We start from the raw sequence: 12,310 nt of genomic DNA on the forward strand, positions 1-12,310 counted from the left end.
TGCTTTGTGGAGAAATATACAACACTGTATTGAACAATAATGATGAGACATCGGATTGGTTTTCTACTGTGGAAACGATTGTTAGAAGACTATTTCCTCAGGATCTTCCTCAAGATGATTCACCTGAACAAACGGAGATACGCCGGATGAACTCTGAGTTTACAGGAGCAGGTGACGCTGAAGCTGAACTCTTCAGTTTGGTGGAGTTGGGTGCAGCAGTAGCTAAATTGAACGTTAAGAAATGTCCAGGTTTGGACTTAATTGAAAATCAAGTAATCATTAAGTTTTATGATTACTTTCCTCAAATTATGTTAAATTTGTTTAATAAATTTTTCACTGAAGGTACTTTTCCAAGACCGTGGAAGATGGCACTGCTAAAGATATTGCATAAGCCTGGTAAGCCCAGGACTGATCCGAGAGCATACAGACCAATTTCTCTCTTGGCGAACATGGGTAAGGTTTATGAAAGGTTACTTGCTCCCAGAATTTCTGCGATGTTAGAGGATAAGCATCTGTGTTCTGCTGATCAGCATGGATTTAAGAAGGGGCACTCTACAGAGGACGCCATAACATCTCTTTTAAAGTACATTAAGGATTCTTCTGAGAAATATGTTCTTATGGTCTTTATAGACTTCGAAGGAGCATTTGATTCGGTATGGTGGGAAAGTGCCCTTCGATCTCTAGTGCTTGCAGAGTGTAATAGTTACATATTTAACACTGTAAGGTCATACTTTCAGGACAGATTTATTACTGTGCGTGCACGTCATCTGTCATATAGTGCCAGTGTCTCGAGAGGCTGTCCTCAAGGTTCGGTTTTGGGACCTCTCTTTTGGAATGCAGTTTTAGATCAGTGGCTTGTTAAGGAGAGTACAGAGGTTGCTAAGATAGCTTATGCTGATGACCTTGTGATTGGAGTTTCTGGGCGCTCCAGACTTATATTGGAAAGAAAAATACAGTCAGTTTTAGATGATTTAATGGAGTGGGCCAATTTGAACAAATTGAAGATCTCTGCAAGTAAGACCTGTTTTATGGTTTTTAAGAAACAATTTGATTACGGCAGGCCTCCAAGAGTTCTTTTAGGTGGTGTTCAAATTCCTTATGTTGCTAAAACTAAGTATTTGGGATTAATCATAGATGACAAACTTTCCTTTTTCCCACATGTTTCACACCTAAATGTAAAAGTAAGACACTTTACAGGCTCCATTGCTAGGATTTCTCGTAAGGAGTGGGGATTGAATAAGAGAGTGTTGTCATTGTATTATAAGACTATTTTTCTCCAGATAGTGGCATATGCGGCTGTTGTTTGGTTTTCTGTGGTAACTAAAACTAGGATTCGATCGAAACTTTTATCGCTTCAGCGCTCTATGTTATTAACTTTATTGAAAGTACCTAGAACAGCGTCTACAAACGCCCTACAGGTAATTGCTGGTACCATGCCATTGGATTTATTTATTGTCTACAGAGGGTTTTTGTACAAATTGAAAAAGGGTACATCAGTAACGTTTTTGGATATTACAATTGATTTGGAGAATAATATTAAAGAAGAAAAACAACGAATATGGAACAAATTAATGGATTTATGGCAGACCAGATGGGAAAGTGGTGATGTTGGAGCTGTGACGAGGAAATATATTCCCCAGGTGAACTATGCATTGGCAAAAACCGTGGCATCTTGGTTTACGCCTTCTATGTACACTTCTTATTTGTTAACAGGACACGGCTCACTTAGGGCCAAATTATATGAGAGAGGGTTGGAGACAGATCCTTTCTGTACATGTGGCGAGCAGGAGACTTGGATGCATGTAATTTTTTTATGTCGGGAGTATGAAGACCAAAGGCGGATTTTGATGGCGCATATTCCTGACTTATCATTTGATACAGTGCATTTGCTTATTGCAAATCGTGACTGTTTTAATTTATTTCAGGAGTTTTCAGCTGCTGTTTTTGCAAGAAGAACTGTTCTCAGAGCCTTTCTTCAGAGGCAAACCTAGTGTCTTAATTGTCTTCATGGAGTTTCACTATTGGTTTCTGCATCTGGCTGGCGGCTGGGGTGCTGGACCTGATTCATGGTGTTGGGTCTGGTGCTCTGGTTGGTTGTCTTTTGTGCTGCAATCATGAATACTCCATTCTGGATTCTGCCGTGCTGGATCAGATTCATTGCGTCGGGTCTGGTGGTCTAAAGCGTCTATTATCCATGGCGTACAGTTGGAGATTGCTGGATAGTACCGTTATTGGTTTTGGAGGTTCCAGTGCATGTGAAACAGCAGCTGAGGAAATATTCAGTTGAACTGTGATTTTTGAAGTTTATAGTTGTGCCATCCAGACTATTGAATATTATTGTTGTTTTATTATATATATATATTTTTTTTATTATTATTATTTTTTTTTCCCTGCTGGCTCCCTGGTATGGGCAACCCCGGGGCGCGGGATTGCTGGCACTCACTGGTATTGCACTACCTCCAGTGGGTGCGGGATTTCAAGTGCAAATAGCGCTACAGTAAAATCAGACTCAAGTAATTTAACATACTTTTTAAGGACTGCTTTGTGAAGACTATATATTCCCAAGTTCTCAAGGTAGATTTGGGCTTATGCCTGGGAGCTACCCTGAATAAGAACACACTTGCACACACACACATGAGAGTTTAATGTTTGTCAGAGCATATAATTATATGTAAATATATCTTGTATATAAATCATGTATATACTTTTATGTACATAATGTTGAGACTATATTGTGTGTAATTAATAAATGAATGAATGAAAAATGAATGTTCTGCCTTGGGGTCGCCTTCTCTATCGTTCCCCATACTTCTGTCTTCCCCCAGTCTTTAGTCTCCCTCTCTACTCTGCCTATATCGCCAGCGAACGCCCCACACAATGAAAAAAATTTAAAAGTGTCCAAATTCTCACCGCATACGTGAACCCCTTTCGGCTTAACTAGATTCTAGCGTCCATCATCCCCTAATTTTTTTTTTTTTTTTCCATAGGGCCTAGCCACTGAAATCTCAGGAAACTAGGTGGCAGGGCCTGCCAGAGTAAATAACTTCTCAATACTGGTGTACCTGGTCTGCCTCCAGGGGACCAAGTGTGGGCAATGTTGGGCTCCAGCAGGAGTCTAGCAGCTAAATGGCCAGAAGATACACAACACTACACTCATACAATATCCATACACTTTTAAATCTCTGGCCTTCCCAGTGAACTGGCACGCCTACAATGAAAGCAACGCGGAGACTGGGGAAACCCCTAGTGCTGTTTGACACTGAATACACTTTATCTATATATTGCACTCCGTGGCTGAGTTCGTCGGTCTCAGGTGTATATAGCAAGGTTTTTCCCCCAGAAACTGGGGTTTTTCGTTCAGCAAACAGACAAGTCGACCATAGACACACGCAGTTAACAGACATAAGACACAGCACGGCAAATGAATTTAATTATTCGGATGGCCTAAATATAATAGTTTTTTTTTTTTTTTACCCACATATTGGAGTTCAATAGGACAGTCAAATATTGAAGTAACCATTACTACCGATGATCTCCGAACACACATACAGAACTGGACAGCCATCCCAGACTGGACGCTTAATGACCACAGGGTCATATATTTCTACATTATTAATAACCAACCGCCAGTCCTCCATGAACAACAGCCTGGCTTTGTCCGATTCTCCATGAAAAAGGTAGATTGGGCAACATTTGAAGAATCCATTAAACAGGACTCTCCAGAATCAGACTCCTCCCATCTCAGAGTGCTTTTGCCTGAAGAACTGGCAGAAACCATCCAAATCACCATAACCAAGACATCCTATAGGTCGGCAAGTAAGAAGAAAGTTTGACCAGACCCTGTGCTTGGTGGATAACGGAATATTAACCAATCTAAGGAGAGATGTCCACAGAGCGCGAAAACAATATAAAACTCACAGAGACTGGCCAGCTCCTGATATCACCCGGCTCTACCGAGACTACATAAATAAGAAAAATACATATACCAGGGAAATAGTAAAAAGAAAGAAAGAGACCTGATCCAACTTTGTAAATGAATCAGTAATGCTAATCCATGGGGATTACTATACAAGTTAGCACGAGACAAGACTCTCGCAACTGACATCTTTGGAACCATCAAATCTGGTCAGGAAGAAACCTCTAACTGAGCTGACTCAGTCAACGCCATTCTCAACAAACTCTTTCCTGACGATAACCCCCTGGAAGACCTTCCAGAACACAGTATAATCAGAAGAGATAATGAAAAATACCAAACGTCAGTGTAAACTGACCCATTCACAAAACCGGAACTCGAAGCAGTTCTTAATAAGATTAACATCAAAAAATGCCCAGGACTGGACATGGTGGAATATGCACTACATAAAATTAAACCTGAGCTCCTGCTACTATTATACAACAAATGTCTCTCTCACTCTTGTTTCCCACAAATCTGGAAGACTGCACTACTCAGTCTCATCGCCAAGCCCAATAAACCAATTACAGAGCCGAGATCCTTCATAGCACTTCTGGCCAACTTGGGAAAAATCCTAGAACGGTTAATAGCTCTGCGCATTGCAAATCTGTTTCTTTCTTGGAATCTTATCTCACCTGCACACTCAAACACCGAAGCAACCCCTTCCACCCTGGCATGCTCATGTTCCGGCATGTGACTTGTCCCTTAGAAATTGGGGAAAGTCGGACACTCCATCGTCTGTCTACCTGCAGCTTTATTCAGCACACCGAGCTGAATATTCTGACTTCGCGCCAGTTTACACAGACGGCTCGAAGTCGGAATCATATGTGGGATCTGCTGCTGTCTTTACAGACAGCACTACATCGGAGCAGATTCCCTCTGAATGCAGCATATTTACTGCAGAGCTGCACGCAATAGAGTTAGCCTTGGATCACATTAGTGAATGCCAACACCAACGGTTCATTTTATATTCTGACTCTCTCAGCGTGTTACAGGCTTTAATAACCGTGAAATATAATTCTCATCCAGTTCTGTCTAGCATTCAGCAGAAGATTCACTTCCTCCGTGAACGTGAATATGACATCCGCTTCTGCTGGATTCCTAGCCACATTGGGATTAAGGGAAATGATTTGGCTGACGCCGCAGCCAAATCAGCAATTCCAAATAATAACCGTTGCCTGTCAGTCCCCTATACAGACTACAGGCAAACAATACAGCAAAAGATACATTCCCAATGGCAGGATTTGTGGAATAGACAGACTGGGAATAAACTATATTGTATAAAGCCTGTAATTGAACCGTGGCAGTCTAGTCTGCGCAGGAATCGTAAGGAGGAAGTTGTTCTTGCCCGGACCCGCATAGGACATAGTCATTTGACTCATTCGTTTTTGCTGAGGGCTGATGACCCTCCTATGTGTGTGTCCTGTGGTAGAACTTTAACTATCAGACACCTTTTAATTGACTGTCCAGATTTTAGCAATATCCGTTTTACCGCTTTTAACCATCTGACTGAGCCGTATACACTCAGTCAGATTTTATCTGACAATGACAATGTGTCTGCTGTTTTTAGCTATTTTAAATTAATAAAAGTTTTTAATTGTATTTAATTTATGCTTTTGTTACATTATTATATATTTCGACATGGTGGCCTTACTAATTAGGTCACCGAGAATTTAAACTTTTTAAATATTACCTAGTCTTGGCGCATTATGGCCACAGCTGCCAATGCGCCATAAAAAACCAAACCAATCAATCAATCAATCACCTGCACAATATGAGCTGTGCAGGTAGATCTTGTGAGGAGGCCCTCACAAGACTGACCTGTCTTGTAAGGAGGCCCTCTCAGACCTGGTTCTGCATTGGAGATGTCCAATTACAAGTACGAAATGGCCTTGTTCATTGATTTTGAGGGGGCCTTCGACAACGTGTGGTGGGAAAGCGCCCTGGAACGCCTCACAATCTCTATTGGCTTATCCGAAGCTACTTTTCAGAGCGATCGATCATCGTAAAAATCTAAATATCAACAGATCCACAGTCCTATTTACCGGGTTCCAGACCAGGGGTCGGTTCTGGAACCCCTTGTCTGGAATATGGTGCTTCAAAACTGGCTACACAAAGCATTTGAACATACTAAAGTCATTGCATTTGCCGATGATTTGACTGTAGTTATCTCATGTCATTCAAGATCGGTCCTTGAACTGAGAGCGCAGAAAGTCCTCGATAGCCTCACTTCCTGGGTGGCAACCAACAAACTTCACATTAATCTCACCAAACCAAAGATGATTTTCAAAACCAAACTTGACATAAGAAGGCCCCCCCAGGTCAAAATTAATGGTATCTAGCTCCCCCTGGTCATGCAGGCCAGTGTCCTGGGCGTGGTCATAGACCACAGGCTAGCATTCCTACCTCACCTACAACACCTTCGTGAAAAAAACAGGAATTTTACAGCCTCCATCATTAGAATTTCAAGAAATGAAAGGGGCCTGTCCAGGCAGCCTCTGCTCCTCTACTATAAAGTGGTATTCTTTCCCATAATCTCATTCGCGGCCGGAGCTTGGTTTCATAGAGTGGTAACGTTAAAATGAAGCAAAAATTCAACTCAATCCAGAGGGTAATGCTACTAGCAACATATCGCATCTGCCGAACGGTGTCCACCGCGGTAATCCAGGTTATTGCTGGGACTCTGCCATTAGACCTATATGTAATATTTAGAGGATTATGCTTCAGGCTCAAAAAGGGAATACCTACCTCCATCATGGATATAGACCTATCGCTGAATGATGATAATAAAAGGGAAAACGCTCGATGCTTTAAAGAGCTAATAAATGTCTGGCAAACAAGGTGGGACAATTAAACTCTTGGCACTGTAACCAGAAATTTCCTACCGGATGTCTCCTTTGTGATGTAAAGTAAGGTTAGCTCATGGTTTACAATTAGTCTGGAAACGTCGTATCTTATTACTGGGCATGGGTCCCTTAACGAAAAATTCCACCAGCTAGGCCTGTTAAATACTGAGCTCTGTTTCTGTGGAGCAAAAGAGAACTGGCAACATCTTTCTCAACGAATGTGCCTGCTATGAAGATATTAGGAATCAGCTGCGAAATGAAGTCCCATCCTTCAGCATAAATCAAGTTGACCAACTTGTTCTAACCGCACATCACTTTTGTCTGCACTCCAGACTTTTGCAGCTACTGTCTTTACCAGAAGGAAAGATATGCTTACAACTAATGCGGTAGCAACATAACCTCAAGCACCAATCAAAGATCAACCTATTGACCTTTTCGGGCATATTATTCTATTTTATTTTTATTTTTTATTTATTTTTTTTCCCTTTCCTCACCTCTCTTTTTTTCCTCTTCTTCCTTCTTTTCTTTTTTTCCCCTCTTTTTCTTTTTTTTTTTTTCTGATGTCCCTCTGGAATGGGCCCCCAGAAGATCTTGGCCCACCTGCTGTCAACGCCAGGTAGGTCAGAATCTCTTTTGAGACGTTACGTGATATACTGGCCCACCTTCCCGTGGTGTGGACGAGTACCCAGAATCATCTGTCCAGGTGACTGATGCTTCTGGGTAGCCAAGAGGCCAGAACAGAACACACACATAATACACACAAACCTACGTCACACACAAATCTGGCTCATTTGTAGTGATACTGTTCTTCACAGAGATACGAGGCGGAGTTGAACGAATGTTCCAGGTGTCGCCCTTTACATATACACGTCCAGATGTCCACTTTGATTGGGTATCAAGGAGGATGGTCTCTAGCTTGCTCCAGATGGCGACTATGTCTGCTCGGACCACTATTGTGTTTGTTCTTTGAACAACGTTTCAAGTTCCATTCGGAGGACAAGTATTTATTGGATGACAGGGCTCTATGGGAGTGTGGGGTCCAGGACATGCTCGTCCTGTTTTTACTGTCGTCTGTCAGGTCTATTTGCGGATTGTAGTGTCTAGTAATTTTTTTTTGCTCTGTTTGGCTCCTCGTTTCCCGTTCAGTCATAGACACTCTGCCTCTCTTGCTTTTGCGTTTTTCAGCTGGGGTGGCCCTCACCTCCTCAGTGTCTTCCTGCAGGGCTGCGTTGCCTGGGTCGACTCCCGGTCCCATTTGGGCATCGGCTGTTGCTTTTTCTGTTTTTAAATTATGGTTCCCAGGTTTTCAGGATTAGCGGGTATAGGGTCAGCATTCGGTGCCTCTCTATAACCCTACTGCCAGCCACATGGTGACCAGTGCAGTCTGGAAAACAAAGGATATAGAAAGGTCTGCCAAGATAGTAATGAATGAAAGTTTCCACAAGTCCGTGGCTATAATAGCGACTATTATGGAGTTACAGCTCACAATAGTTTTGGGCTGATCCCCACTGTCCAGGTGGGGGGGGAACAGACATATCGTAAAATAGCCCCAGAGAGTCCAGACTACTTTCTAAACGGGGTTTTCTATACCGCAGTTGAAAATTGTGAGATTAGTTTTTTCACTGCTCGTGTAGAAGCGATGATACGTTTCGTCAATGGGAAGTCTATGGCAGAGAGAGGGAAAAACACTATGGTCATTTTTCTGTGCAATAAACGCACACAATACGTTAAAATTTTTGAGACTGTAGCACTGTTCAAAGTCACACTGATTGGGGCGCCTCCCGAGTCAAGTACAAAGTACCAGAGTGCCTCCGCGTTACATTCGATGCCTCTCTATAGCCCTGCTGCCAGTCACATGGTGACCTGTGCAGTCTGGCAAACAAAAGATATAGATAATTACGCTGATAGTTTGCTAAATTCCCAACAGAAAGTTAAAAGTTTCTCACCTGGGGAATCCTCTAGGGAAGTTCTTTCAAGGAGAACACTTTTTTAACTGTAATAGATATTTTAAACACATAAATTGGCACAAAATTCAGGAGCACGAAAATGCGTGTCTGAATAGAACAACAGCCATATCGGCGATATCAATGACTCTGTGTAAAAGTGTAAAGTGTAAAGAGTAAAGTATTTAATGTTAACAGCACCAGGAGGTTCCCCCCCCCCATCTCTGCGTTGTATGCATTTCACAGAAGTCTGTGAAAGCCAGAGATTTACAAAAAAGTATATGGGCAGTGTTCTGTTGTGTAATTTCATGGTATGTTGTATCTCTGACCATATAGCCGTTGGGCCCCAAGTGAGACCACCCCGTTGAGGAAGGTCAGAGTACCCAATAGATTTGAGCAAGCCCTGACACCTGGTTTTCGGAGATTTCAGTGGCTAGGGCCTAAAATAAAATAAAAAAAAAATGCGTGGGGCATCGCTTTACTAGAATTAGGTCGAAAGAGTTAAAAGATTGATTTGCATTTTGAAATAGAGTTAAATTTGAACTGAGGGCTGACGTACACAGTTGCAAAATTTATAGAGTGTGTGTGGGGGAGGGAAATTTGAAGACTGGGGTGATAGACAGAAGTATGGGAACAATAGGGAAGACGTCCCCAAGTTGAGCAGTGGGTAAACCCATCAGAGAGAGAGAGGATGGGGTAAGTGTAAAGTGCAAAGTATGTTTAGGGTCAAGCGGCACCAGGGGTTCCCCCATCTCCGCGTAGTTAGCGTTGTCGTGTGATACAGTACGCTGTAAAAGCCACAGATTTAACCAAACATTTAAATGTGTGTGGATTATTGGGTGTATGATGTCATGAACCGTTGTTGTTCCTCTGGACATTTAGCCATCAAACCACTGAGGCCCGATGTTGCCCGCACTTCGCCCCATGGAGCAAACCAGGTACCCAACAGTTTAAAGTTTACTCTGACAGGTCCTGCCAGCTAATTTCTTGAGATTTCAGAGGCTAGGACCAAAAAAAAAAAAAAAAATGATGATTTAACGTTCGATTGCGAGCGGACAGCCCTTAGGCTTTGAGAGCGCCGAAAAAATGGGGGAAAATGTTTTTGATAAATTAAATTTTGGCGTGTGGGACATACGCTTTGTTGTAGAAAGAGAGGAGGGGGGGGGAGAAAAGATTGAAGGCTGGGGGGAGAAAGATAGGAAGAGCTGGGGTCAATAGGGAAGGCGACTAGGCAGATGTCAGTGGGGGCATGCCCATGGCCCACACCAGGGGAGAGAGAGAGAGAGAGAGAGAAGAGAGAGAGAGAGAGAGAGAGAGAGAGAGAGAGAGAGAGAAAGAGAGAGAGAGAGAGATAATGAGCCCCGGCAAGGGAGCCGGCTCAGCAGCAGTTTGTCTGCTGTTTGTAAAATCTTAGGTTATGACACTAAAGTTGGTTGTCTTTCAGTGCAATTACCATTTCCAGGATTATGTCCTCCATGGTCGCCTAGTCAACTAAGTTGCCTGCAGTGTCCAGTTTCCGCTCTTTATCTGGAGGGTACGTTGTCATGAGGGGAAATTCGTCCCTCTCGGTTTCCGCAGGTCAGCACCTCAGCGATTTTATATCATGTAACACCGTTTTGGGTGCTTGTGGCATCCGGGTCTATATGGAGAATGTCTCTGTGTGTTGCCAGGTCGATGGTTTATCCAGTCTAGGTGGATGTATCCCCAGGGGGATTCTTCCTGAGTGTTTTGGGAAATGAGATGAGGTTTCTTCCAGGTAGTTGTACACTTCCTACTGGACTTACATGTAGGCAAGAGCGTTCTTTGGGCTGGTGAGTCAAGGAGGTTGCACTGTTTGTGGTTGTGGCTCAGGAAGGTTCTTCTTCTACAGAAGAGGTCCTGCTCGTCTTTAGTCAGCGCCTTGTAGTACATGGTATTCCTGGTTTGGTAACACGCAGTGGTGAGCTATAGTGGGCTCTCAAGAGCCCGTTGTTATTTATTTATTTATTTTTTTTTTAAATTTGCGGGCCCATTGTTGAAACGATCATTTTTTTTTTTTTACAAATGAAATCCTGAATGCAATTATTAAGTATCCAGAGCCGAAACTACGGTGGGGCGAGCGGAGCCCCATCCCAGCATTTTAATGGCGCTATCAATCAGTTATATATTTTAAAATTTGCTTCATTTTTGATTTAATTACAGTCGGACCTCTGTTTAGCCAACTTCTTTATAGCAAATTTTTTTGAATTCCTCTTGGTAATTACATTTAAAAATGGTTTTCGTTGAAAGAAGAAAATTTCCGTGTAACGAAATGATTAGGAGAGACAACTTTGTATGCATTGTTCTCACCTCTGGCCTTTAGGCAATTAGAAAGTGCGAATTAAGGGTGAAAGGGATTACCATTTCACAATGTTAGTGGTGTCCTCTGCAGTCACATACCGAGAAGTCGCGCTAGTCAATATGCTTTCCATAGCCAGTCAGAGGATAAAGAAGATTCCCACACGGATAATAGCCCCTGGTCAACCTGTGTTGTGGTTCCCCTTTACTCCGACAAACGGGAGTTTTTCGGAGAAAGTGAGTGATCCACGCCTTCCAGTAAATTTCTTCATCTATGTTTACATGGTCACAGGAGCTGAATATCCGAGTGATTCCGACATTTTGTATAGTATTCAAAGAACTAGTGAAAGTAACAATGTAGTGGTGGGTTGAGGCAACTAAGATATTATATAAACTTTACGAAGATGAAATGTTGGCAAAATTTGAAACTTCATCGAGGTTTTCACTGTGTAGAAAATGTTCTAAACTTTAATGGCATACGGGCAATAATTAAAATAAAAAAAAAAAAAACTGTACGCATATCACCAATCTCCAAAAAAAAAACAGGCGAATTAAAGACGATTGCTAAAGAACTTGATGTGGAAACTATAAAGATCGGTCGTGTGTTCGGGCCACGATGTAGCTTGCGGACGGCAATTGAGGGTTGGAGGAATTAACCCGATTTGTGCAAACATTTTGAATCAGAAGTTAAATTTTCTGGATTATTAAATCGACTTTTAATCTGGAATTTCGTAACCATTTAGCACTAATGATCGACATCCTACATGATGTTTCTTGCCTTTCAGAAGCTTTACAGATTCACTATTGGTAAAAAGAGATAAATTAATTATTCGAACTATCAACGCTATTGCTAATTTGAAAAATTCTGAAGGACATTATGAAGCTAAACTTGAGAGCATGTTGAATTTTAAGGAATCAAATTCAAGTAAGAACACATTTAAAAAATTACCTCTTGACAAGTTATTAAATGCATCGTTTTATCTTTAAAAGATACGCTATTAATGAACAGAATAATTTTAAATTAAATAAAGAAAATAGTGATACCATTGAAAGAAATTTTAAACATATGCTACTGGAAATCGTGGAATATGAAAGAACTTTCGTCTCGGTGGCAAGACGGTGAAAACCGAATAAGAAATTTGTTTTCTGATAAAATATGAAATAAAAATTAATGATTTTAGAGATTTTGTCAAAGAGTTTATCTTTAAAATCGAGTGAAATTCCCTTTTCAATTAAGAAAGCCAGAAATATCT

This window comes from Mastigoproctus giganteus, chromosome 5 (assembly GCF_048544385.1).
Source record: "Mastigoproctus giganteus isolate SK-2022 chromosome 5, ASM4854438v1, whole genome shotgun sequence".
Classification (NCBI taxonomy): domain Eukaryota; kingdom Metazoa; phylum Arthropoda; class Arachnida; order Uropygi; family Thelyphonidae; genus Mastigoproctus; species Mastigoproctus giganteus.